Here is a 26,220-nt window from a genome sequence, read left to right on the forward strand (position 1 = left end):
AAAGATAATCCAGAGCATTTTGTTTTGTTTTAGAATTCAATTGTAATTACCTACACAGACAGGTACACTTACGTACCTATACATTGACCCCCATTCCTTCTTCCCAGGGCATGTCCCTGTCTAAATTGACATTACTCTGTGCAGTTAAGGAGGAACATCAGGGCAGGCAATCTGTGCTCATAAAAGAAACTATTGTATCAGTTGCTTTTTTTTTTTATCCTGGGGATTTTAACATAACTAGATTTAAGTATCCAGGAACAAAGTAGATGCTTAATATGTGTTTGGTGAATTAATGAATGCATAGAGGATTTTTATTAGTGTCTCTTTCCCTGTGTATGTGAGTACATGTAAAGGGATAAAGTACACATAGAGAACAAAGACAGAGACAAGAAGAGAGAATGAGGATCCAAAATAGGAGGCTAACAACTAGGGAGACAGTCACAGCAAAGAAAGATTACTGTTGAATTACTATTTTAAGTGAAAGCTCTGATTTATCTGTCTGATAGGGACTCCTTTATGTCCATCTGAAGTCAGTTTGCATGAAAGCAGGTGAATTATCTTATTGGAGCACAATGACCTGCACCAGCTAGCCCTGGGATCTTGCCTCCGGGGAGCTGCTGCAGGCAAAGAAAGTAAAAGGAAAATGATGTTTCTTTAGGAGAAAAAAATTCCCAGTTGATGCAATAGATTACATTTACTTTGCCCAACTATGTCTTGAAACTAGTCTATTTTCTTTGTTTCAGAATGCATTCTGCTGTTTATTCAGCCCTAGTACTACAAGGAGAATTTCCTGGGGCCTGCACTTCTTAGAGGGGACATGTTTGGGTCTCCTTCTTTGCTTTATGTTTTGCTTTGCCTGGATTTTTCCTCTCAGTACTTCCTTACAATCTCTTACATCCAGATGGTGTTATATTTATGCTCTACTACACTAGTCACACATACCCAAGTTCTTATCAGAGAGGATGAAGTATTCTAGTACATCTTATCCAAATCATTTATTTAATGGTCCCTCATGAATGATTTTGGTGGAATGAAAGAGGATAAAATGTTTGAGAGAAAATAAACATTGTCTTAAAGATATTTAAAGAGGTTTTCAGAAATAGATCTTTGTAAAAAATAAATAAATACATAAGTTTGCTTATCGAGGTTAATGTTCAACATTCTTCTAAACCCAATATTGAACAATTAACCAGAAATGGGACTTTCAGAGTGATTTTTGTTATTATAACCTATTAAAGTAGAATTACAACATGATAAACATAACTACTTCTTGAGTTCTTGATGTAAACAGTTATTTTAATAGAAGAGAAATGCTTAACATCAAGATAATTAAGACAATAAAAATATTATGAAAAAATTTTTTTTGTCATTTATTTGTTTATGGACTTGTGACATTCAAAATCCTGTCTTATTTCCAAGCTGAAAGAACATATCACATTGGCCTCGCCCCCTGGCGGGCGAGCGCTTGGTGTAGGGACTCCCGGGCTGGGGGCGCACACCCGCGGGCGGCCGAAAAGAGGCGGCTGGGGCCTCCCCGCCCGGCGCACACTCGGAGGCCCGCACTCGCCCGTGCGCACCGCCGGTCCGCAGCCCCGAGGAACACGTCCTCGGACAGGGCGCGGAGCAGAGCCCCGGGGAGGAGAACCGGGGGAGGACGTGTGTAGTGGCGGCGGCGGCCGCGGAGCCGCTAGTCCCCTGCCTCCTCCGGGAGCAGCCGCAGCCGCCGCCGCCGGCGCCCTCAGCGCGCGGGCCGCGGCCGGAGCCGGCGGGCGGGCGGGCGGGGGCGGGCAGGGGGGTGGGCGCAGGGGGCGGGAGGGCGTGGGAGAGGGTCTCGGGCTCCCGACGACCAAAGCCCGAGCTGGAGACCCTGGCGGCGGCGGCGCCTGACACTCGCGCCTCCTGCCGTGCTCTGGGGCGGCAAGTCCGAGGCTGGCGGGGCCGGGCCGGGGGGCTGCGGGGCGGGAGTCGGGGCAGGGGCCGGGGCCGGGGCGCTGCCCCCTCCGCCCGCAGCGCTGCCGCCCGCGCCGCCGCAGGGCTCCCCCTGTGCCGCCGCCGCCGGGGGCTCAGGCGCCTGCGGTCCGGCGACAGCAGTGGCTGCGGCGGGCACGGCCGAAGGACCGGGAGGCGGTGGCTCGGCCCGGATCGCGGTGAAGAAGGCTCAGCTGCGCTCCGCCCCGCGGGCCAAGAAACTGGAGAAACTGGGAGTGTACTCCGCCTGCAAGGCCGAGGAATCCTGTAAATGTAATGGCTGGAAAAACCCCAACCCCTCTCCCACTCCCCCCGGAGCCGATCTGAGCAGACCATTGTCAGTCTCACGGAATCCTGCTGGAGTTGTAGCCATGCCCTAGCTGCTCATGTTTCCCACCTGGAGAATGTGTCAGAGGAAGAAATGAACAGACTCCTGGGAATAGTGTTGGATGTGGAATATCTCTTTACCTTCGTCCACAAGGAGGAAGATGCAGATACCAAACAAGTTTATTTCTATCTATTCAAGCTCTTGAGAAAATCTATTTTACAAAGAGGAAAACCTGTGGTTGAAGGCTCTTTGGAGAAGAAGCCTCCATTTGAAAAACCTAGTATTGAGCAGGGTGTGAATAACTTTGTACAGTACAAATTTAGTCACCTACCATCAAAAGAAAGGCAAACAATTGTTGAGTTGGCCAAAATGTTCCTAAACCGCATCAACTATTGGCATCTGGAGGCTCCATCTCAACGTCGACTTCGATCTCCCAACGATGATATTTCTGGATACAAAGAGAACTACACAAGGTGGCTGTGTTACTGCAATGTGCCACAGTTCTGTGACAGTCTACCTCGGTATGAAACTACCCAGGTGTTCGGGAGAACATTGCTTCGCTCAGTCTTCACTGTCATGAGGCAACAGCTCCTGGAACAAGCAAGACAGGAAAAAGACAAACTGCCTCTTGAGAAATGAACTCTAATCCTCACCCATTTCCCAAAGTTTTTGTCCATGTTAGAGGAAGAAGTTTATAGTCAAAACTCTCCTATCTGGGATCAGGATTTTCTTTCAGCCTCTTCCAGAACCAGCCAGCTAGGAATCCAAACAGTTATCAATCCACCTCCTGTGGCTGGGACAGTTTCATACAATTCAAACTCATCTTCTCTTGAGCAGCCAAATGGAGGGAGCACCAGTCCTGCTTGCAAACCCTCTTCTGGGCTTGAGGCAAACCCAGGAGAAAAGAGGAAAATGAATGACTCTCACGTTCTGGAGGAGGCCAAGAGACCCCGAGTTATGGGGGATATTCCTATGGAATTGATCAATGAGGTCATGTCTACCATCACAGACCCTGCAGCGATGCTTGGACCAGAGACCAATTTTTTGTCAGCACATTCGGCTAGGGACCAGGCAGCAAGGCTGGAAGAACGGAGAGGTGTAATCAAGTTTCATGTGATCGGCAATTCCCTGAACCAGAAACCAAACAAGAAGATCCTGATGTGGCTGGTTGGCCTACAGAATGTGTTCTCCCATCAGCTGCCCCGAATGCCAAAAGAGTACATCACATGGCTTGTCTTTGACCCGAAACACAAAACCCTTGCTTTAATTAAAGATGGCCGTGTTATTGGTGGTATCTGTTTCCATATGTTCCCATCCCAAGGATTCACAGAGATTGTTTTCTGTGCTGTAACCTCAAATGAGCAAGTCAAGGGCTATGGAACACATCTGATGAATCATTTGAAAGAATATCATATAAAACATGACATCCTGAACTTCCTCACATATGCAGATGAATATGCAATCGGATACTTCAAAAAACAGGGTCTTTCCAAAGAAATTAAAATACCTAAAACCAAATACGTGGGCTACATCAAGGATTATGAAGGCGCCACTTTGATGGGATGTGAGCTAAATCTCCGAATTCCATACACAGAATTTTCTGTCATTATTAAAAAGCAGAAGGAGATAATTAAAAAGCTGATAGAACGAAAACAGGCCCAGATTCGTAAAGTCTACCCTGGACTTTCCTGTTTTAAAGATGGAGTTCGACAGATTCCTATAGAAAGCATTCCTAGAATTAGAGAGACAGGCTGGAAACCAAGTGGAAAAGAGAAAAGTAAAGAGCCCAAAGATCCTGACCAACTGTACAGCACACTCAAGAGCATCCTCCAGCAAGTGAAGATCTGAAAACCATGAGTGAACGCCTCAAGAATAGGTACTACGTGTCTAAGAAATTATTCATGGCAGACTTATAGCGAGTTTTTACCAATTGCAAAGAGTACAACCCCCCTGAGAGTGAATACTACAAATGTGCCAATATCCTGGAGAAATTCTTCTTCAGTAAAATTAAGGAAGCTGGATTAATTGACAAGTGATTTCTTTTCCCTCTGCTTCTTAGAAACTCATTGAGCAGTGTGCCTAAAGCAAGGTGGTTTAGTTTTTTAAAGAACTGGATGATGTGTTGAAGAGACTTGTAAATGTAATAATTAGCACTTTTGAAAAACAAAAAAAAAACCTCCTTTTAGCTTTCAGATATGTATTTAAATTGAAGTCATAGAACATTTTTATTTTATGGAATAGATTTTAATCTATTTACTACTATTATGTAAATTTTCTATGGCATGTCCATTAGCCAACTATTCCATGATAGATGATCAGGGGTTTCCTCAAAACCTGTATGTGAGGAAATTCCACATAGTACCATGATTTGGGGGAATCTAGAAAATTTTCAGACCATGAATATTTCCATTTTTTTCTAATGGAATGTGAGAGTTTATTTTTATTTTATTCTGAAGGACTTTAAGGAAGGGATACATGATAAAGAGCCCTGTAAAAGGTTAAATATGTGATGTTGAAGTCTCATTGCAGACTTTTATATATATATATATATATATTTTTTAAAAACACTCATCTAGATGAGGTGCTTTGAGCAGTTCTGAAAAATGCAGTTTCACAAAAGCAAACTGCTTTGATTCCTAAGGAACAAATTCTAAATAATGCAAACTTTTTATAAGTATCTGGGGTTTTGATAATTCTGTGTACCTACAACAAATTTGTGAGTGTATAACCACTATTTCTATAATTCTTTTCTCTACATAAAAATGTAATATCATGTTGACTTAGCTTATGCAGGCCATAAGTTCCAAAAGGTAATTTCCTAGGCCACAAAGGCATACACTTGAAAACACTTGAGATCAAATCAATGTGCTTTAATAGGAAAAGATGTGATAGTCAATACATCTATCAATCTGGTGAGTCTTTGCTCTAATAAATGAGGATTTTTTCCTCTTTTTGTGATACACACAATCCCACCAAATAATGACTATGTGAATCATTTTCTTTTTGGATCTCCAGATTATGTTTATTGTTTGAGGTGAATTAAGTTCCCACCAAGGTTTGCTGTCAGTATTTTAACAACTACATCACTGTATTGGTCCAGGGTTCTATCCCACTGAAATCCATCACACGGTCTTACGAACTCACCTGTCTTGGGATTCCAGCTTAGTGCTTGGTTTTATTTACTGATTACACTACATAGAAAAGTGGGACATCTGCCACCCCAGCTCTGGGAAAACCAACTAATATACCACCATATAAATGAAAGCCATCTGGATGGTTTCGACACTAATTTTTATGATGCACATTTATAAACTGATTTTGTAAAGGACGAGGTTTTAAAAATGTAATTTAACTTATGTTTTCTATCAGCATAAATTAAAATGGGTCACCAGTAGTCATTAAAAACAGTTGTGAGAAATAATCTGTATGAAGGAAAAAAAAACTTGCAAATGACTATTAAGTTGGAAGTATTGTTTTTGATGTATAAGGGATGTTCAGAATGCTCACATTTGAAAAACTCCTCAACTTTTTTTTTTTAGTATAAGAAACCACCTTGAGTGGTGCCTAGATTTCTAATGAAGAATGATGATACAGTTTGGAAAAGTATCTTGGACTGGTTTTAAACAGAGCTTTGTACCGGATTTGCCGAAGCATCTGTTCAGCTTGGTATCCTGTGAAAGTTTGTTATTTTCTGGGTAGACATTCTTATAGAGTATTGTCTTTAAAATCAGATTGTCTCTTCTATATTGAAAGCATTTTTATGTTTTCTAATTTAAAAATTAATATTTTCTTATAGATACTGTGCAATAAAGCTGAAGTAGAATGAAAAACAAAAAAGAACATATCACATCTTTCCCCAACAGGCAGTGATGTCCCTGGAGGATGAATCCACATCCTGTTACTGCCTTTTAGACCCTTTTGCATGCCATGTGCTCCTTGATAACTTTGGGACCTAAGCCCTCACAGGAGAGCCAATCACAGATTGTGCCATGAAGCAGCTCAAGGTGGCGGTCTTTGGCTGCATGTCCTGTAACTCCCTGGATTACAACCTAAGAGATTATTGTGTGGACAATACCCCTTGTGCATTTCAGGTCAGTATTTTTTCTATAATTGATCTGTTGATGTCATAAACATATAAGCTTTCCTCAAGGTCAGTATTGACAGAGGATTTTGTTGTTGATGGTTTGGAAAATGAACCTGAGTTACTGGTATTTACTGGCACACCCATCTTGATGGAAGAGCCAAGTTACTATGTGTCTAAGAATGCAAGAGGGGATGATTTCCCTGGCACTCAAGAAGAGAGCAGGGTTGAATTAACACAGGTAGGCAACATAGCGTGGCAAACGATAAAATGCATTAGAAGTGTAGTTATAATTCAGAAAACAGAGATGCAAATGTGAAGAAGAGTTGGAGAAGAGTTTTTGAGAACCTTTTGCAAACCTTCATGGATGAATGATATTTAGGAGCGAAAGACAAAGGGACAGCATATGAGAAAGTGAGGTGGCATGAGACATAGTACATTCATTGAGCAGAGGCAGTGAGAAAATGGCTGGGATCAACTAAAGGTTGTGTGGTTAAGGAACAACAATTATAAATCATACCTCTCACCAGACAGTCATATTATATCCTGGACACATATTAATTATCAGGGCTACTAGGGCAGAGATGGTTCAAGGTTCCTTTCCATTTTGGGTACTTTTAATCATGTAAGATTCATCTTAAATTAGTCACTTATGAAGAGGGCAAGCTTATTAATAGCAGCAAGGATAATGCAGAATTGCCTGTAAGTTTTGCTGATACATAAATAGCCTAGCTCTCCTGACACACCTCATTCCATATCCCTGCTGTTCCAGTGCTGCATCATTAAGTCTGTTATGCAGAGTACTTCCTCAGGAACTAGATTTTAAGACACTGAGGTGGAAAACTCATGTTTACCAATAGAATAGACACAGCAACCTGAACCCTGAACACACACCAGTAAAGGTGACAGTGTCAGCCTGCATTTCCAAACCTTCCCTGACCATCTTGTAGGCAGCACAGGTCATTAAGAAAGGAGTACTTCATCTTTGGCTGCTCACAAAAGGGGCTTCTTTCAAAGATGGGACATCTCAGTGTATCATACCTCATTTTGTCATTGTGTCACTTTGTATATACTCTTTGTCTGCTTTCCCCACTCAACAAAAAGAGAGTTTCTCTTTTCAAGAGGAAGTATACAATAGGCCTTCAGGAAGCAAAAATAAAGAATAAACATCTAAATAAAAAGGTTCATCTCAGGGTCACTACGTCCACAGAATTTCTGGGTACAGTGTACCAATGGCTCTAGTTAGATATGGGTAACTCAAACAGATCTCAAATGCTGAGTAAACCGGAGAAGCCATGGAAGACCATGGAGGACTTCCAATCTCCTGGCCTACATTGATAACCCACTGCTGACTGCTGTGACCGTGAGGAGCTGTTCACACAACTGCCTTGGCTGTCCTCCTGTCACCAGCTTGGACTGTCTGTTGAGCAAACATCTCACTGACAAGGTGTATACCAGCAAGATAGACATTTGCTTAAAGGGGATATCCTCAGTGACTTTCCGATGATCTTGATCTGTTTTCATTCCTATTGACACTAGCATATTCTACAACAATGCAACTGTTCACAGACCAATATGTACTACAGAAGAAGTCATGAAAAAAAAACTCAGAACAACCCTTTCCAAACCACCATTGCCATTCCTGTTGGTAATTTACCTTTTTCACTAGTGCCAAGGAAAATGTTATCCTACTTCTGGTTGAAGCCAAATATCTTCATTCCGTTATTTAGACCTATCTCTTAAATCAGTGAAACTTTAATTCTATGCTAGAGAAATATCTTTTGGACCTTTCTAGAGAAATATCTTTGGACCCAATTCATTATAATCTGTTCACCCCTAGTAATTCTCTCTCTCTCCTGTTAGGTCTGATAAAGTTGATTTTAAAGTTGCATTTGATTGTACTTGTTATTGACAGGATGTAGATGACAGCTGTCATGAGCAGTAAGGCCATATCCCCCCTTTAGGGTGCTAAGATACCATCAATCTTCGTTAAATAACTTTTCTGACCCAAAGATAGATTAAAACATAACTTGAAGCTTTTCTTAATGAAGACTTCTTAGTCCAGGAAACAACCATTTATTGCCTAGCCTTGGTCTCTGTTTTTTGTTTCTGAAAGTAGGTTGCCTTTTGGACTTTTATCTATGTGAATTAGTTCAGAGCCTTCAGCATAGATTCCTTAATATTCCTTAATATCTTAATATTCCATAATATCTAAAATCATCCAAGTCATATGTTTATGGCTTTGTATATGGTGTTTATTAGGGGGTGAAATTATATGGTTACTAACCTATTAAAACATTTCCGCTTTAAGTAGGCCTCAGCAACTATTCACTTTTTAACCTCCAAAAGACATTACAGTTAATATTGTCTCCCCCAACTTGGGTGGTAAGAGCTGAAAATATGGTATACAGTGTTGGCACATTTTCTATAACCCCATAGATCCCTTCTTTATCAAAATTAGTATGCAGCTTTTCATGGAGAATGTCTGCAGAAATTGTCCAGCTTGGAACTTGCTTCAACTATCACTACAATGAAATTTTTACCATAATTAGGAAAAAACACAAGCATGATTGTGACATCTGTGGTATGTGTACCCAATTAGAGTTTTTCTCTTAACCCAGGAAGGAAGGGCATGAGTATATCTTTTATTTCACTTATATCTCACTGGGGAATTATGTTTTATACAAAACTTAAATGCTTACCCTTTCCCTGGAAGATCTTAAAGAAGAAAAACTCCAAGACCTCTCTGTCCTCTCAGAAGTAGCTAGGGGACAGGCAATACGACAGATCCAGGAAATAGTTCATTAGAAAATTTGGTGGCTAAATAGAAACGTTGTCTGTTTTCAGTTTGTGCTCCTTCCCCTGTACTTCCTGCAGAGAAACACTGCTTGCTGCTCATTTGTTCTGGAATAGCCTGTCTGAATTATAGTAGCAGGGTCTTTGAATGACAAAAACAAAATACCTCATCTACCTGGCTGGGACATAATTAATGTCGGTTCAAGTTTTTGGAGATGTGTTCTGATAAAGACATCTAAAACCGTCTCTGTGGAAAATTAAGTCAACTCAGATAATGCTACTAAAAAAATTAAAATGCCACCTGCCAAAGGAAGAGAACCTTAAGAAGAAGAAGGCCCAAGGACCTCTTGTCCTCCTGTTTTTAATTCTGTGATAGATCAGCCATGTTGTGTTTGTGGGTCTGACATTGACTCCTTTGACAAATTCAAATCAGAGGTTGCAGATGCGTGATATATTTCTGAAGCAGTAGCATTCTAAGACCTGTTTTTTGTTGTTGTTGTTGTTATGTTTATTACACCCTGACGTACACATGCAGCTCAAACAAATCTTGACGTAGGGAAAGCAAGGAATTAAGCACTTTCCCTATCTAATCTTAGAAAAAGAAAGAGAAAAACAACTAGCATTTTTTTTCCCTCCATCGCTCCCAGCACTCCTATTCAGTACCTCTCGGTACTCATTACTTACTTGACATTAATGTAGATTTAGAATCTAATTTCAAAGGATTTCCTCCAGATGTAGTTCTGTGTTTATCAATAATGCAACCTTGGGAAATATTGTTCACGTAAAGCATTTAAAGGAAAACACCACAGCAACACAATTTATGTGTGCATATATGTGTGTGTGCTTGAGTGTGTGTGCTGTGTGTGTTTAAGTTCAAACAGTTTTGTCTCATAAATATGTAAATTCAGCCTGCCTGTTTTAGTATCCCTGAAGCACACCTGAATATTGCTGCCTGTCTCATTAAATCAACGCACAGAGCTCAGTGAGGCACAAAGCACAGGTTTCTCCTGGCCACAGCTTCAAGAACTGGATGGCTTGCAACCCCCAATGCAAAATGAAGAAGCAGAAGGCCTAGAAGAACCACTATCCAGAACCTTTTGTACAAGACACCAGCCTGACCCTGTTTTCTAGTCTCATTAACTCCAATATCAATTAAATAATAGATCCAGGGAGTTAACAGAAAGGCTCTCAATATATGCGAGACAGATAGGAAAAATCAAGTGACTATCAGGCCTCAGTCTTAATGTGAGAGGTACATCCACATGAGTAATTCAGAGCTAACTCAGTAGAGTTATTTGTATCACTGATTCCCAAGCCAGGCATCAGAGTCATCAGGGAACCATTTAGAAATACAGAAGCCTGGGTCCAGCCTTCCAGTAGTATCACATAAACTAAAGGCATGACAGAAAAATCACTGTTAAGGACAATCTATTTTTTGTTTTGTTTTTGCTTTTTTGTTTTTTAATTTATTGAAACTTGAGATTGAACCCAGAGGTGCATTACCACTGAGCTATATCCCAAGCCCTTTTTATTCTTTATTTTGAGACAGGGTCTTGATAAATTGCTGAGGGTCTTGCTAAGTTGCTTGAATTTGTGATCTTCCTGTTTCAGTTGACTCACTGGGATTATAGGCATGCACCACTAAGCCCAACACAATATATTCTTTTAAAGTTTATACTAAGAAGGTTATTGCTTTAACTCTGAAGCCAATTGTGCCTTTACAAATATATACATAGTGATTAGTTCATTATTGTGCTTTTTATTTGAACTATTATTTTGTCACAGAATTACTGTAATTGCTTAATATTTTATGCAAGATTACAAAATGCTGTTAATTATATATAGTTGGTTCAATATGTGCAAATTAAACTACTGTAATCTAAAATAACAAAAATAAATTATATTATGTTTAAACTAGGGACCCTAATGCAGAACTTTTTTAAAAGGTTCTCTTTTCCTCTGTGATATTTATTAAGTGGATCTTCTATTTTTCAAATTCCTAATAGTATTTATTCTGCATTTCAAGGACTGTTTAGATAGTATATATAACTGTGTGGCAAATATGACTGACTTATGTCATTTTACAGGTTATATCTTGTACCAATGAAAAATTATTTATGGGATAGAAGTAACAGCAATCTGACTTTTCCATGACTCTTTAAGAAAATAGCAAGCACAGTAGAAGCAAAAGCAAGGAAATCTAGTACAAAAGACTAGACTGTGATCAAGTCACTCAGTTACAGTTCTTGCTCTGTCATTAACCATGTTACTTTAGGAAAGTAGCTTTCTTAGGGAGGCTCCCACGTTTTCATCTATAAATAAGTACTTAGTGATCTAAGCCTTCATTAAGTTCCTTTCTAATATGGCAATTCTGTGTAGTTTCTAAATGTTAAAATAACCCAGCACTACACTAAGTAATATATGATCTTGAACCACTTCCTAAATCTCCTGATGATTTCGTTTAGGTGAGTTAGAAGGAAAGAAAATGGATGTACTTCAGAGAGCATGGTTCAAATGCACTTCAGAAAGGGCAACCCTGTTCACATACTGTGGCTTTAATAACGGTTTTAAAAAGCATGCAGCTTATTTATATCTATTTCTAACCTTGCACTAGAATCTCAAAAAAAGAAGGTTAATATATTATTATTCTAATTATTTTGCTTGGTGAGTAATAAACTCAGGTAAGCAAAGGAGACCTAAAGAAAACATCCACCTCTCACTTGTAAGATTAGTCTTTTGAGTATTCTTATGTACCTTGAAATCCCAGCAACAGGACTCTAAAATAGAGCATAAAGTCCTAAGGATGACAACAAAAATTCATGATTTGACCCCTGCCCTACATTTTCATCATCTCCAGCCACACCCTTTGCCACCCTAACCTTCTGTCTCAGTTCAGTCTACCTACAGAGCCTTTGTTCACACTGTGCTTACTGTCTGCAGGGCCTGCTCCCCCCATTCCAAGCTGCCAATTCCTATTCCGGCTCCGATATCCCTTGCTCTGTTATTGTCACCACCTCTATCCCCTTTTTGTCTTCTCCTCCCATCTGGGTGAGGCACCCTCTGTCTATCTTAACCTTCAGGGTGTACATGTGTTTTCATGCTTAGATACTGTGCTATAATCATAGGCAGACTGCTCCAGCCTCACCAGACTATGACTCCTTGGTGGTAGAGATTATTTCTTTTCTGTACGGCCAGTGCCCAGCCCAAGCATAACTCTGTTGGACACTTATTAAATCTCAAGAGAAGGAATCAGTGACCCATATCTGTAAAAGACCTAATATCTCATCCAAGTAGACGTTTAGAATTAATTCCATCTCTGCATTATCCTGCCTCTTTCCCTCTACTCTTTACAGCCCCTGTTAGACTTTGGCCGCCATGTTTCTGTGCCCAAATCTGGAATCCACAATGTTACAAATTATCTGTCCAGTATTGTAATTGCTAACCACCCACATGTCCACATTTAAACAAATTAAAATTAAAAATTTAGTGCCATAGCCACCCTAGCCACATTTCAAATGCTTTAATAGCCACAGTGACTAGTGGTTTCCATATTAGACAGTGCAGATAGAGAAGAGTTTTATCATCAGAGAGAATTCACTGGGGGCCTGAGGGTCCAAAGATACAATCTTTCCTCTAGCAAGACCATGGAGCTCCAGAAAATGACATTGGAACTCAATCATTTCATCCTGAAAAAATACACTAGCAACCTATTAACTGTTTGTGTACCTATGAAAAATAAAAATTGAAAATGATTTTACTAATGCCATAATGTATATAGACAAGAGATAGATACCCTCTAAATCTGCTTTTATTCAATAATTATTGAATTGTACATTTTACTATATATATATATATATATATATATATATATATATATATATATATATATAAATTCATTTGCCTTGCTTTTACAACCTTCTGTAGAATCTGGGAAGATTATAGGGCATAAAGGATTTCCATTTTTATATTTCTCCTAGCTCTGTGAGGAAATTGTAAGTTAATTAACAGTGATTTAAAAAAAAATTAGGGAAATTGCTTATCTCCAGGCACATTGAAAGCATTGCCTCCATGGTGGTTTTAATATTTTCCAGAATACATATTTGTCCTATGATTTCACCTCTCTAATACAATTCTAACCAACACAAATTCAGAGACAATTAAATGTTTGCTCAATAGAATATATGTGGGTTGTGTTTATATTAGGTATAATTATAAAGATTTCTCAGTGAAAGTATTTACCTCAGAAACTTAATTTCCTTTTTCTGAACTAACAGTAACTTGATAAATAACTTATTTTTTTCCTGGCCTTTCGGTATAATAACTTTTACGAATGTTACCACAAATAAACGTGCACCCTGGAACATTTATTTTGAGCCATAAATAAATAAATACCAGATAATGCCTATGTGAATGGAGAATAATTGAACCAGAGCAGAGAGGGCTATGTCTACGTTTATTGAGACAGATGATAATATAGCAGCATAAGTGCAAATACATCTTGATTATGGTAATATCAAAATGAAATTCATATAGTCCTGGAGACACAACAGGATTCCAATTTGCTTGGGGCCCAGGGGTTGTCTTTCCATTTTAACCAAAAGCACAGTATGTTTAAAAGCCTGTGCATCACAGGTGACAAAGAATAATTGTCTATCGCTGACCAAATCCTTTTTGCTCCAGAGCTTTTAGTCCTTTACCTTGAACTTGGTTGGGTGTGTAGATATAAAAGAAGTGTTGATGACACTGTGTGTTCAACCCTGGGAGACACATGATAGTGAGCAACCACTCCCATAGAAGAAAGTGCATAAAAAGTCAGATGCTTCATTGTCGTTTCTCTTTCCTTTTTCCTTTCCTATAGGAAGTGGTTTCAGATGAAAGGCATCAAGGTGGACAGCTACTGGAAGAACCAAAGTTGCTGCACTTCAAAGGGAATACCTTCAGTCTTCAGATCTCTGTCCTTGACATCCCTCCATTCCTTTGGAGAATTAAACCATTCACTGCATGCCAGGTACCCACTAAATGGGCTGCTCACAGAAACAGCTTTGCTGTAACTAGCGAGGGTGTCTCAAACTCTGGTGATGGTCTTCTTGCTATTCCTCCTCCTTTAAAGTATAGATTTCATCTCATGACTGTCACAGAGATGTAGCAGTTTATGCTAAACACAAGGAATGAAACACATTGTCATAAATTCACAGGTTTCTAACAGGTGGGAAAAGAGGTGCATACTTGTCAGGTAATGTGACATTTCTCCTCTCCTGTTTGAATTGTGCTCAGTATTAGGTCAGAGGTGGCAATTTAACAACTTAAAAGTGAGGTTTGTGTGTTCGCTTGTTTTTATGAAAATCAATCACTATGAGAGCTTGCTTTAATCATATTTAGCAATGAATAAATTACATGTCAGTGGCAGACATTTTCAGGATGATCATGTGAGTAATAGAGCTGTGGCACCTGAGAACAAGAGATGCTGTCGTAGACAGGTGCTCACTGTCCAGTGAATTGGTCAAGATAATAAGAAATTCCCAGTGGAAAACCAAAGGCAGAATAATACCTCTATAGAGTCCTTTTAATTTATATACCATTGTCCATGTCTCTTAATAGTGGGTTGTTTTATTTTCTTTTAGCATCATGGGATGACTCAGTCTCCCTGAATTATTTGTAGGGAGATTGAATCCCAGGCTTAGCATGAAAGCATCTCTTAACAACTCGTGATCCTGCCACGGTAATCTGAGAAAGTTCCCAGGGATAGTATTGCCATTGGAAACAGCTGCCTAGTTCATCACAGTTTAAACCAGAGCCCTCTGTGCTTCAAGGGACAGGACCTTTCCAGGACCTAGGAAAGCTTCTGGTGGCTTCACATGATGTGTAGACCTCTGTGGGGTTTTGTTTGAACTTTTCCACCCTTGCAATATTCATTGTTTAAAAAATGATAGAGGCGTACAGCTTGGGAGAATGAGTCAAGCCAACTCACCCAGAGAACTGCACTACACTGGTTAGAAAAAAGTTGAACCAACCTCCAACCCGTCTGACTTCTGAAATTTAGAAATTTCAGATACAACAAAGCTATGTTTTCCTATTAACTTTTTGAGCTTCCCATTCCTTGGGAACTGCTCCCTTCCCGTACAGATTTATTGTATCCAAAGTAAAATCAACATCTCTCATGGCTGTAAACAATGTAGGGGGATCACAGGGGAGTTGGCACATTCAGCAGATTTCCTACATAGACAGGTTTTCTATGCATAATTGTTTTCTTTATGACATGTCAGACTGGGGTGTCTTCGATTTCCAGTAAGCAGTGTTCAAGGTTTCTAGTCTAAATTGAACTTCAGAGTATTGTTAAAACAAGTCCTCACAGTCATGCAGATTCCTCCATATTAATCTTTATAGGTTATGAGGGCCTCATTTCACTGGATCTAATACGAGTGACTCAGTCCAAAGTAACTATTAAGTTTAACGCTTGAAGATAAAAAAAATCAGATGAAAGAACCATTACCTTGCAGCAGCTCTTAAACAATAATTCCAGCACGAGGAACACCAAAAGAGAGCCCCAGGCAGAAGAGACTTAGGGAATGAGGTGGCTTCTGACCTCAGATGATGTAGCAGAGGCCAGACAAAGCCAAGGGGCATTGGTTCTCAAGGAAACCCAGCAGGCTTTGCTGCTGGGACGGGTTTGCTTGCATGGAGGCTGTGAACATGTACAAATATTTGCTTTTTGTAATTGGGCATAATTTGAAAGAATCTTGGAAGGCTGAGAAACAATTTGATTTTCTCTGCATCAGGAGAATTACCTCTGAGGTTTCATTTTCACTTCATTTTTCTTACCCAAAATGGCTTTCTGCTCTGGCCCTCCTTTCTCATCAGCACCTAACTCTCTGATTTCCTTGCATGTCATCACTGAAATCCCTCAGCTTATGGGCATGTGTATTGCACTTGGCTTAATGGTCAAACTATGTTTGCCCCGGGCATAGATGTCAGCACTTTGGGAACAGGGCTTGTGTTCTGCTGCTGGAGCCTCTTGTAGAACATCATGCATGCTGACAAAACTGGCATGGATAACAGAGTGGATTTTCATTAGGACATAGTGGTCAGGAACTATCATTATATATCTGAACTTGCAATTTTGATTATATATTTGAACTTGCAAATTGCAAATTCAGAACTGTATTCTTGGGATCCCAGAGAGAGACTATGATGATAGAAAATCACACTTTTTCTGATATTTATTTATAGGTCTGTCCCTCAACAGGTAAATATTCCTGCCATTCATCCAACTGAATGCATAGAAAACCTCTGGTACCATTTTGGTCTTCTTTCCATTTCTCTAACTTTGAATCATGAATCTAGGAATTGACATACAGCAATTGATATCCAAACCCCTCTCTTCCAAGATACTTTCCTGGTTTTTTCTGGGAAAGCACAGACCTGGGAAACACCCAATGCATAGCAGGTTTGTCTATTAGAAACCAGCAAACTGGCTGACAAATGACTTTTAGAATAATGTAGGTTTAGACTGTGTCTCGTGCTATGTTATGAGTGTCTGTCAAAAGGTAATGTAAATGAAAATCTTGTTGGCTTAGGTTCTGGAGGATACAAATTATGGAATTTCATGCCACAAACTCTTGCTTATGAAGTCAGATATTGTGGGTAAAGGGAAAGGAAGGCCCTTGTGAGTTCTTCAGAGACCTGGGCAGTAGCACACACTGACCTTTAATCAGAGAAAAACAGGCCCATGGTGCTAGTCCCCCCAAATAATTTATTAGCCCCCATATTCCCCTCAGAGAGGGCTGTGTGTGTGGACTCTGCCACAATGAGAGATATGCTATTGCCCACCTACCCCTTTCCTTACCCCCACAGAATCAGTACCCTCTGCTAGGAGGTAAACATCTACGCTCTCAATAGTTGACAGGGACCTGAGAGCTACTTAATCATGGCTTGCTTTATTCCTTGCTGACTTTGTGTTGAGGAAGCTGTAATAAACAGTTTGCAATCAATTATTTTTTATTTATTTTTTTAAGTCCAACAAGACATCAAGTCGGGTTATCATATCCTAGGATAAAAGCAGCTGTCTTTTCAGCATGCTATAAATCTTGGAGAACTCAGTGTCTGTCTCCTGCTAGGATACGATTTACATTCTCCCCATCTGCTGAGAACCTAATTATAATAGGAATCAAAATGAAAACATTTCCAGAATTTTTTAAACACCCATAACCTTGCTATACTTTGTCCTCCATATTATATTACATATAATTCCTCTCAGCTCAGTGAACATGTTAGCGGTTTTGTTTTTGTATCTTGGGTGCCTTTTAAAAATAAATAAATAAATAAAGTGAAGATGATTGCCATGAAAACACACTAATACAGTGCTTCTAACTCTATTATTTTTAAATGTTTTGTTGAGCACTATTGACAGCTGTTGCTCAAGTCAACAATAAAAAATATTACTTCAATAGTGTCTTAAAATCAGATTTTAAAAATGTTTTGATTGTTTACAGTGGCATGGAAAGAAAAAAGAGAGGTGTGTGTATGTGTGTGTGTGTGTGTGTGTGTGTGTGTGTGTGTGCAGATTTTCCTGTCTTTCTGCAAGGAAATATTATTTCCACAGTGGACATTATACTCCTATCTTTCTTCCAGTGTTTTCAGGAGAAAATATAGGAAATTTAGCAAATAATACCAGAGAAGATACTTTAAATAAGTGGCCAGTACCTTTTTTTTTTAAGAAAAGTAAGCATTACCAAGGATTCAAACCCACTATAGAAAATGCAACTTTGCTTAAGGGCTGGACCTTGAGCTTATCTCTCTCTCTAGCCCTCAAGTCCAAGGGCTTATGTTATATTCTAATTCTTTAATTATTAAATTTTCAATTTTAGAAAATAAAAATTTTCCCAGTTAGTTAAGAGCACTTGTTCACCTCTGAGTCCTGTGTTATAGTTACTTTCATTGAAAGGTATGATGCAAAGTAACTCTATAAGAATTCATTGGTGCCAGGTGCTGTGGTGCACACCTCTAACCCCAGTGGCTTTGAGGCTGAGGCAGGAAAATTGCAAGTTCTGAGCCAGACTCAGCAACTTAGTGAGCCAGAAGCAATTTAGCAAGACCCTGTCTCTAAATAAAATTTTAAAAGGGCTGAAAATGTGGCTCAGTGATTAAGGGCCCCTGGATTCAATCCCCAGACCCCCCCCAAATAAAAAAACTAAAAGAAAGAATTTATTGGTTTGGAGAAGAGAGTCCATTTGAAAACTAACCACAATGAGAATGGAGAGAGGAAACACAGGGCAAAAGATGAGGAGGCCCTAGGAAGTCAGGCAGGAGACGAGGGTTAACACATCAGGCATCCAGAGGCCATTGGAATCCCCCCAGACAAAGAAATGATGGCATGAAAGCAGAATTCTTAGGTGATGTGGTCTCATCATTGTCTCCTGCCCATGATTAAAGGTAAGAGAGCATCCACAGTGCTGTCCCCTGCAGAATGCCAACCAAGCCCTTTCTGAAGAAGGGTGAGTAGGTTACTGCAGTTAGCTATTAATGAGGTGTAATGAAGAAAGGAAAAACTGAAGAGTGGCTGTGGGAGAGAGATGGTGATGATTAATTTTCAAAAGGTAAAGTTGCCAGAGAAGTAAAGGCCAAATAAAATTATTTTGAGTGCTTATCCTTTAATGCCAGGAATTGATGATAATGAGATAAATATCAGAGATGTAGTTATTAGAGCCCTCCTCAGAGGGATGGCACTTGGGCATCTCTGAGCAGATGAGATTTCGGTGGAGTGAGAAGACAGGAGGCTGAGATGTGAAGTAGGAGTTGTCCATGATTAGCCATGGGTTACAAAGTGGAAAGAGACTCAGGAGGAGAAGCAGGGAAAGAGACAGGTTAGATGGCAAGGAGAAATGAGATCACTTGTGCTTATAGAGTGGGTCCAGGTGAAATGTCATTGTTGAGTGTCTTAGGGAAAATGACTTTCTCTAAAGATTACCAGGAAGCCCCACTGATCAGAAGTGCCCTCAGTTGCCCTGTCTACTGCCGGGAGGGAAAGAGAAGAGATCAGAAATAAGACTTTCTATATTGAGAGAATATGGGCAAGAGGTGCCATCAAATGGACCTGGGCCATCTTGCCAGTGCTGCAAGCAAGGTTTGGTGCAGCTGAAAGCTTCCTCAGTGACCCTTAGCTCAGAAGCTCCCCAGCATTTCCCTCAAATAAACCCACAGTGGGGTGTTTTTCAGTTTTGCCCACTTCTAAGAGAACTTCAGATCCACTGGAGCTACATTAGAAAATCATTTTGGTCAAGAAATCAGAAAGCATTCAAGGTATTTCAACTAAGACATTTAATCAAGGGATTTAAACGCTTAAAACAAACAAACAAACAAAAAACATTGAAGAGCCCGAGGAGAAAGCCACTAGTGATATTAGGAAGCCAACAAGTTGGAGAATTTGAGGAAACAAGAGCACTAAACCAGATGATTCTGGAGGGAATGTCCACATGCCCCTGCAAGCCTCAGCACGCTGCCTGCTGGTGCCCGTAGCCCTGGCTGCTGAGGTCAGGGGAGCAGTGAAAGCTTTTGTGCCCCATCTTCCTTCTACATCCAGCATGAGGGCCTCTCCTTAGCAGAATGTGAAGTCCTTGAGAGCAAAGAGATATATAAAATGTAGTTTTTAGACTTCCAGCCCCTGCTGGGTAGAGAATTGAAAAATGTTAAGAATAGGGTCGCATAGCTCCAGCCCATGTCTCACATGGGAATAAAGTCAAGGACATGCTATAAGATGTCACACCTGCCAGGCACAGTGGCGCATGTCTATAGTTCTGGTGGTTTGGGAGCCTGAGGCCAGAGGATAGCAAGTTCAAAGCCAGCCTTAGCAATTTTTAGTGAGGCCCTAAGCAACTTAGTGAGACCATGTCTCAAAATGAAAAAGGACTTGGAATGTGGCTCAGTGAACACAAATGCCCCTGTTCTCAATACCTGGTGCCAAAATAAAATAAAATATCGCACCTGTAGTCCTTCTCTGAGTTCTTGACTTCACTTTTTAAGACAAGCTTCACTACCTTCCCTTTGGTTAAGTGTTAGGAACAGATGAAACAAAACCCACAAAATTCTTACATTCATTGCTGAGATGCGTGGCAACAGTGAAGGTTAGATATTTTGTTATCTCCTGTTTCCTGCAGATGGCTCTTATTGCATGATTAAACATTGTGTCATTAAATACAGTAATCAAAAATCCATCTCTCCTTGCCGGTTCCCTCTGGATATATCCAAAATCAGGACTTGTGAGACATTTTGTGGAGAAAATTAGGAAGCAAGTTGATATAAAACAAGTGTACACATTAGAACTCAGAAGTAACCAGGTAACTCATAGTTCCTGAAAGTGAATAGACTGAATTTTAATCATGGCCTTTGGTCTTATAACACATGCCAGCTTCATCACCAGTCACACTTAAGACTTGATACATCTTTTGCCACCTTTCAGTTTTAGTTGTGCAGAAAATATTTTTAGCAACAAATGAGCAAATTAATGAGATGAGAAACAGGAAAAAAGTGAGAATGAAGATTACCAAAGACTAGACATACATGGTCATTGCCATGGGCATTCATGGTTCTCCATCATATTTGGTGCAGGAAGGAGAGAGTTTTCAGTACAGGAAAAAAAACATGGCGGATATATTGTAAAGTAACATGCCTTAGCGTGTGATGGCATGTACTGGCTACTATTAGGAAAAAGAAATAATCTCCCTCCTGATTTAATAAAAATTGCTGTTACCTCTCAAATGTCTACAAGTCCCTTGAGAATGGGGACCAAACCTAATTTGTTGTTATTGCTTATTGCTTAACTAGCATAGTATCTGCCCACTAGCAGGAACCTTATACATAATTATGGAATGCATGAATTAACAAACAAGGAGCTGGCAAACCAGACCACTCTGGGGTGACCCAGTGTGTTTGCGTCTCTCTGAGATGTGTTTATGTGTGTACAATTTTGCAGTAGGTATTCATTTTTATGCTGAATATATTGGCAGTACTGTGCATTCTACATGAGTTTCTGGTATGGAGGACAAATTCTGGTCAGTCAGTTCCTCAGCATAATTTTCATTTAAATGAGGCAACAGTATTCTACCCCAGACTTAGGTAGAAGGATGGACTAAAGGAGCTTCTAATGGGAAATAGTTTTTAGTGTAAAAAAAAAAAATGATGATTAACTATAGATGGTATTCTTTCTAATTGTCTGTGTCACCAAGTGAAATCTAAGTTCTTGCAGTGTGGTTTTGGAATTCAAATGTTATCAGTTGAAATTGACATTAATTACTTTTGTGCTGCTTGGCATATGCTGGAACATTATTTCTACAACAATTCTACCGAAGTCACTTAGGCAATTATCTCCGCTGTGATCATTGTCATCATCATCATAATTATTGCTATTAAATCTCTCCTGTTCTCTGTGCATCTTAGCTGTGCTCCACACACCATACCCCTTTTCTCCTCTCCATCTCCCTATAGGAAGTCCCATTCTCCCGCGTGTGGCGCAGTAACCTACAGCCCCTGCACTGTGCCTTCTCCCTGGAGCGCTACACGCCCACCACCACCCAGCTGTCCTGCAAAATCTGCATCCGGCAGCTCAAAGGCCATGAACAGATACTCCAAGTGCAGACATCCATCCTAGAGGTGAGTCCTTGAGCCACAGGTCCTTTGCCTCCCTTGCTAAGACACAGAAAGAATCATACACTATACCTATCACAGCCATGCTACTCAGGTTTTGAAAAAGCTTCAAAAAAGCACAGACTCTTTTACAACCTCATTAGCAATAAGGAAAAATAAACTTTCTCAGGATGAGGATTGAGCAGAGCTTCCATCTGGGCAGGGAAGTGCAACTCATCAGAGGGCAGAGGTTCTGTGGAGGGACCTTTGGGGAAGAAGCTAGAACAGGGTTTTTTTTTATGCACAAAACCACAAGCACTATCGTAGGTCATAGCGGGCTTGTGATACCAGCTGAGATGCATTACAGGCTGAATGCAGATCGTCCAGTTGAGACACACATGATAAGGAAGGACACCGTCGCCCTTGGCTATTTTTCAACTGTCTCTGGCTTATTTTCCAGATGTTATTTGCCTCGTATGTATTTCATCTTTGGGGCCTGGGATCTTTGTTTCCTTTAACAGTGTCTTACATCCTCCAGGCTCAGGGTTCCCTATATCCACATTTCCATTAACCCTACATTCATCAGTAGCATAACACATTTCTGTATGCCCCCATATCCATGAGGTCTGCGTTCCCAGATCCAACCAACCACAGACTGAATATTTTGAGGAAAATATTGCATTTGTATTGAACGTGTACAGATGCTTTTTCCCTGTCAGTATTCCCTAAGCAATGCAGTGTAACAGCTATTGACATAGCATTTACATTGTTTGGGGTATTTCAAGTAATCTAGAGATGATTTAAAGTATACAGGAGGATATATGAAGAGTATATGCAAACACAACATAATTTTAGGAAGGACTTGAGTACCCTCAGACTTTGGTGTCTCTGAGAGTCCTGGGACCTTATTCCTAAGGATACCTAAGTCAAGAGTCAGCAGTATAAGATAGACAGAGCAGGTATTAATCTCATTCTACAAGGTAAGAAAATGGGAGTACAAAGAGATAGAAGACCCTGTCTGGGTAATTTCACTGTTGAAGGGTAGAGTTAAAATTTGAGTCAAAGGAGAATTCCTTTTGAATGTTTGTAGAAGGCTTCTGATCTCTTCCATGGTTCTGGATTTGATCTAAATCACTGAATAACTTCTCAGCTTTGGACTTCAGCTTTTATAAAGTAGATAAGAGCAATCCTGAATGCTTATTTAGGGATGGAGGGAGAAAGTAAAATAGAGGTATAGTTCTCTGTTTATCAGTTATCTGGCTTGTGTAAGAAAACATATTTGATTGTTCACTTATAGACTGACTATACATGTACATATATTTATCATATATATAATTAATATATTTTATTAATTAACTTAGTCCTGATAGAAGGTTTAAAACACTCATATACAAACAACTCAATTTTAAGATTTTTTTGTTAAAAAAATAGTAGCTCCACAACATTATCATTTATTTTCATTCCCATTTCAGTTCATTGTTTATGCAAAAGGCATATTGCTAATTCCTCAAATAGTTTTTCTGAAGAGTGTATGACATTCCAAAGGCTTGTGCCTTAAATTGATAGCTGTCTTATCTGACATGTTTGTGCAGTATTTGCATTTATTATTACCAATTAGCATTTTATGCTAAAGGAATTTGGACAGGGCAGGTAGATTCAGAAACCTGTATAAGATATTTTTAGAGCCTCTTTCTTGAATAGTCCTGTCAAACTTAACACAATACATTTCTAAGTAAAATAAAAATTGTGGGAATTTTTAAAAATAAACACAAAAAGAAAATACAAGCAATCATGGAAAACCCAAGCATCAAATTCAGAAGCAGTCATGAAAATGTAGAACATGAAGATGCCTCTGATCCAAATTACCTTAAATGTCTGTTAACAGATCAACAAAAGAATTCCAGGTTTATAGGATTTTGTTTTTAAGGCACCTAGTAATTGAGGATCAATATCTGCTATTATGAGATATTTATCTAAGAGCAAAATGATAAAATGGCTACATTCTGATACTATTGCTCCTTGATTAAGTAAATTCTTGTAGTGCATGGAATGAAAAGTATCTCATGAACACAATCCTATCCTTTACTCTCCAGTTCCTTTTCTAATGCTTCTCAAATTCACATTCAACTTTGAAATGCCTTGAGGAAGATAACATCACTGTATCTCTTGATAATGGGAGGCAAGTGGCAGAATAATATTTAGTTAGTCATTGTTGAGCTATAGTCCTCTGGTTTGTAGGCTACTGTATTTTAGAAGCTTTATTAGCCCTTTTGATCCTACTGAGGATAACTTCATTAATTGCTTGAAGTGCTACTGAGGGAATTTGACCTCATGCATGAATATCCATCTCTTTGTAATGAACTGCATTTCTTAGACAAGTCTAATTTGTTAACATTTTCTATGTCAGGAGAAAACTAATAACTTTTGAAAGATACTATATTTTAGGTACTGTTTTATTTGCTTTCACATTTATCATGTAACCATCACTACTCTCTGCATTATTACTACTATCACAATTCGAAATGATATCAAAAATCTCGAGGAGATCAACCTTCTGGTCCAAGGTCATTAAGATTAATAAGATGGGGAGCCAGGGTATTGAGCTAAGCATTGTGTCTTCAGGATCAAAGTCTGAACTACATACCACATCACTTCAGGACTTCAAACCAGGTGTTCTGATTTACCTGCCTTCACTCTGAACCTTCCCCATAACATAAGCCTTCATTTTGGAAGCAAAGGCACTCATGATAAACAGGCGAGCACCAGCCATTTAGTCTTTGAGTCAGTCACCAAAGGAGTAATATGAAAATGGAGAAGTGATTTCTTCAAAAGAAGAAATATGGGAGGTAACCACTTGTGTGATGAACTAGAACAACCATTCATTCAATAAATCTTTGAGAATAGAATAGATATCCTACATGTAGATCTGTTCTGTAAATGGATGTCTTCATTGATCAAAGTTCTTCAACTCTGGGACTGTCTGACTCCCAGGAAAATCATACAGTTAATGAATCTAACAAATAAAATACTGCCCTCTTCCCTTAGAAGGACTTGACTTTTGACTTTCTTTTCTTTCTTTCTTTTTTTAAACTTATGGATGGACACAATACCTCTATTTCTTTTATGTATTTTTATGTGCAGTGCTGAGAATCAAACCCAGTGGCTCACACATGCTAGGCAAGTACTCTAGCACTGAACTAAAACCCCAGCCTCAGGATTTGAACTTTGTAGTAAATGTTGCAAGCATATTACTATGGCATCATAAATACACTATTATGTATAATTGCAATGCACCAATAACAACTAAATTTAAAAATGAAGATAGAGGAAGTGTTGAAAACTGGTGATCACCTGCAAAGAGGATATAGACACATCAATCAGTGAGTTAGGAATCACATCAGTTTTTAGGTACACAGTTCTTGGACATTAGGCCAAAAAAAAAGACTGTATTTAATGTGGTTTTTGTAAGTTAGTAATTGGAATTTTATTAATTAAAATCAATATCAATAATATGGAACTAACACTTTTAAAAATTTCACTGGATGTTTTTGAAATTTTTTTCCTCTTAAGGAAAGGAAAAAAATTCTCTAATCCTCTCCTAAATCTCTGTATCTCTAGGCTCCAGAGGTTCCATTCCTTTCTTACTTGAGTGGGTTGTTTTAATGACACTATTTCCTATATGTAACAATGAAACCAGAAGAGGTTGTATAAGTGATTTTCCAAATAAATACAATTCTTATCACCATCAGAATTAAAAATTACTTTAGTGAGCCAAAATATTTATATATATATATATGTATATATATACACACACACACACATAAACACACACACACATAAACACACACACACATAAACACACACACACAAGCACACCTACACACACACACACACACACACACACACACACACACATATATATTGCTATATTGCTTTTTAAGGTAGCAAATGTCATATCAGTCTTTAGAAGTAGTTAGTTCCCTTTAAATTTGACCATGATGAATTACCTAATGATTATTGCCAGTTGATTCACTATAAAGGAGCAGTATCACTCATCTATAAACTGTGGATTGGAACAAAAGAGTTACTACAACTGAGGACAAGGGAAAAATCCCCAGATAATTTTTTTCATTATTACTTATTAGTATTATTGAATATTTTTTTTTTGTTGGTAGAAATGACTTAAATGGGAATCTTACATGTTACAATTTTGCCTTCAAGCAGTTCTCTTATCTTTCTTCCAAAAGTGGTGGAAGTTGGGGGATAATTTGTCTGTTAGAAAATAGAATACTTGGAATCTCTCATTTATTTACAACTCCCTAAGCGAACCAGGTAGCAGCCGCTTATCTCAGATGTGCAGAGCATGGAAACCTACTGTTCCTCTGCATATTTAATTTAAACAATCAGGAAATGTGATATATCTATAGGATTC

The 26,220-nt window shown here is 39.2% G+C and overlaps 2 pseudogenes; both read left to right on the forward strand.

The window, feature by feature from the left end:
- Positions 1-26,220, forward strand: part of LOC144250234 (netrin receptor UNC5D-like) — a 244,647-nt pseudogene that overhangs the window by 206,995 nt on the left and 11,432 nt on the right.
- On the forward strand, positions 276-4,677 carry LOC144250179 (histone acetyltransferase KAT2B pseudogene; annotated as a pseudogene).

The sequence above is a fragment of the Urocitellus parryii genome, chromosome 14 (genome assembly GCF_045843805.1).
Source record: "Urocitellus parryii isolate mUroPar1 chromosome 14, mUroPar1.hap1, whole genome shotgun sequence".
NCBI classification, from domain to species: domain Eukaryota; kingdom Metazoa; phylum Chordata; class Mammalia; order Rodentia; family Sciuridae; genus Urocitellus; species Urocitellus parryii.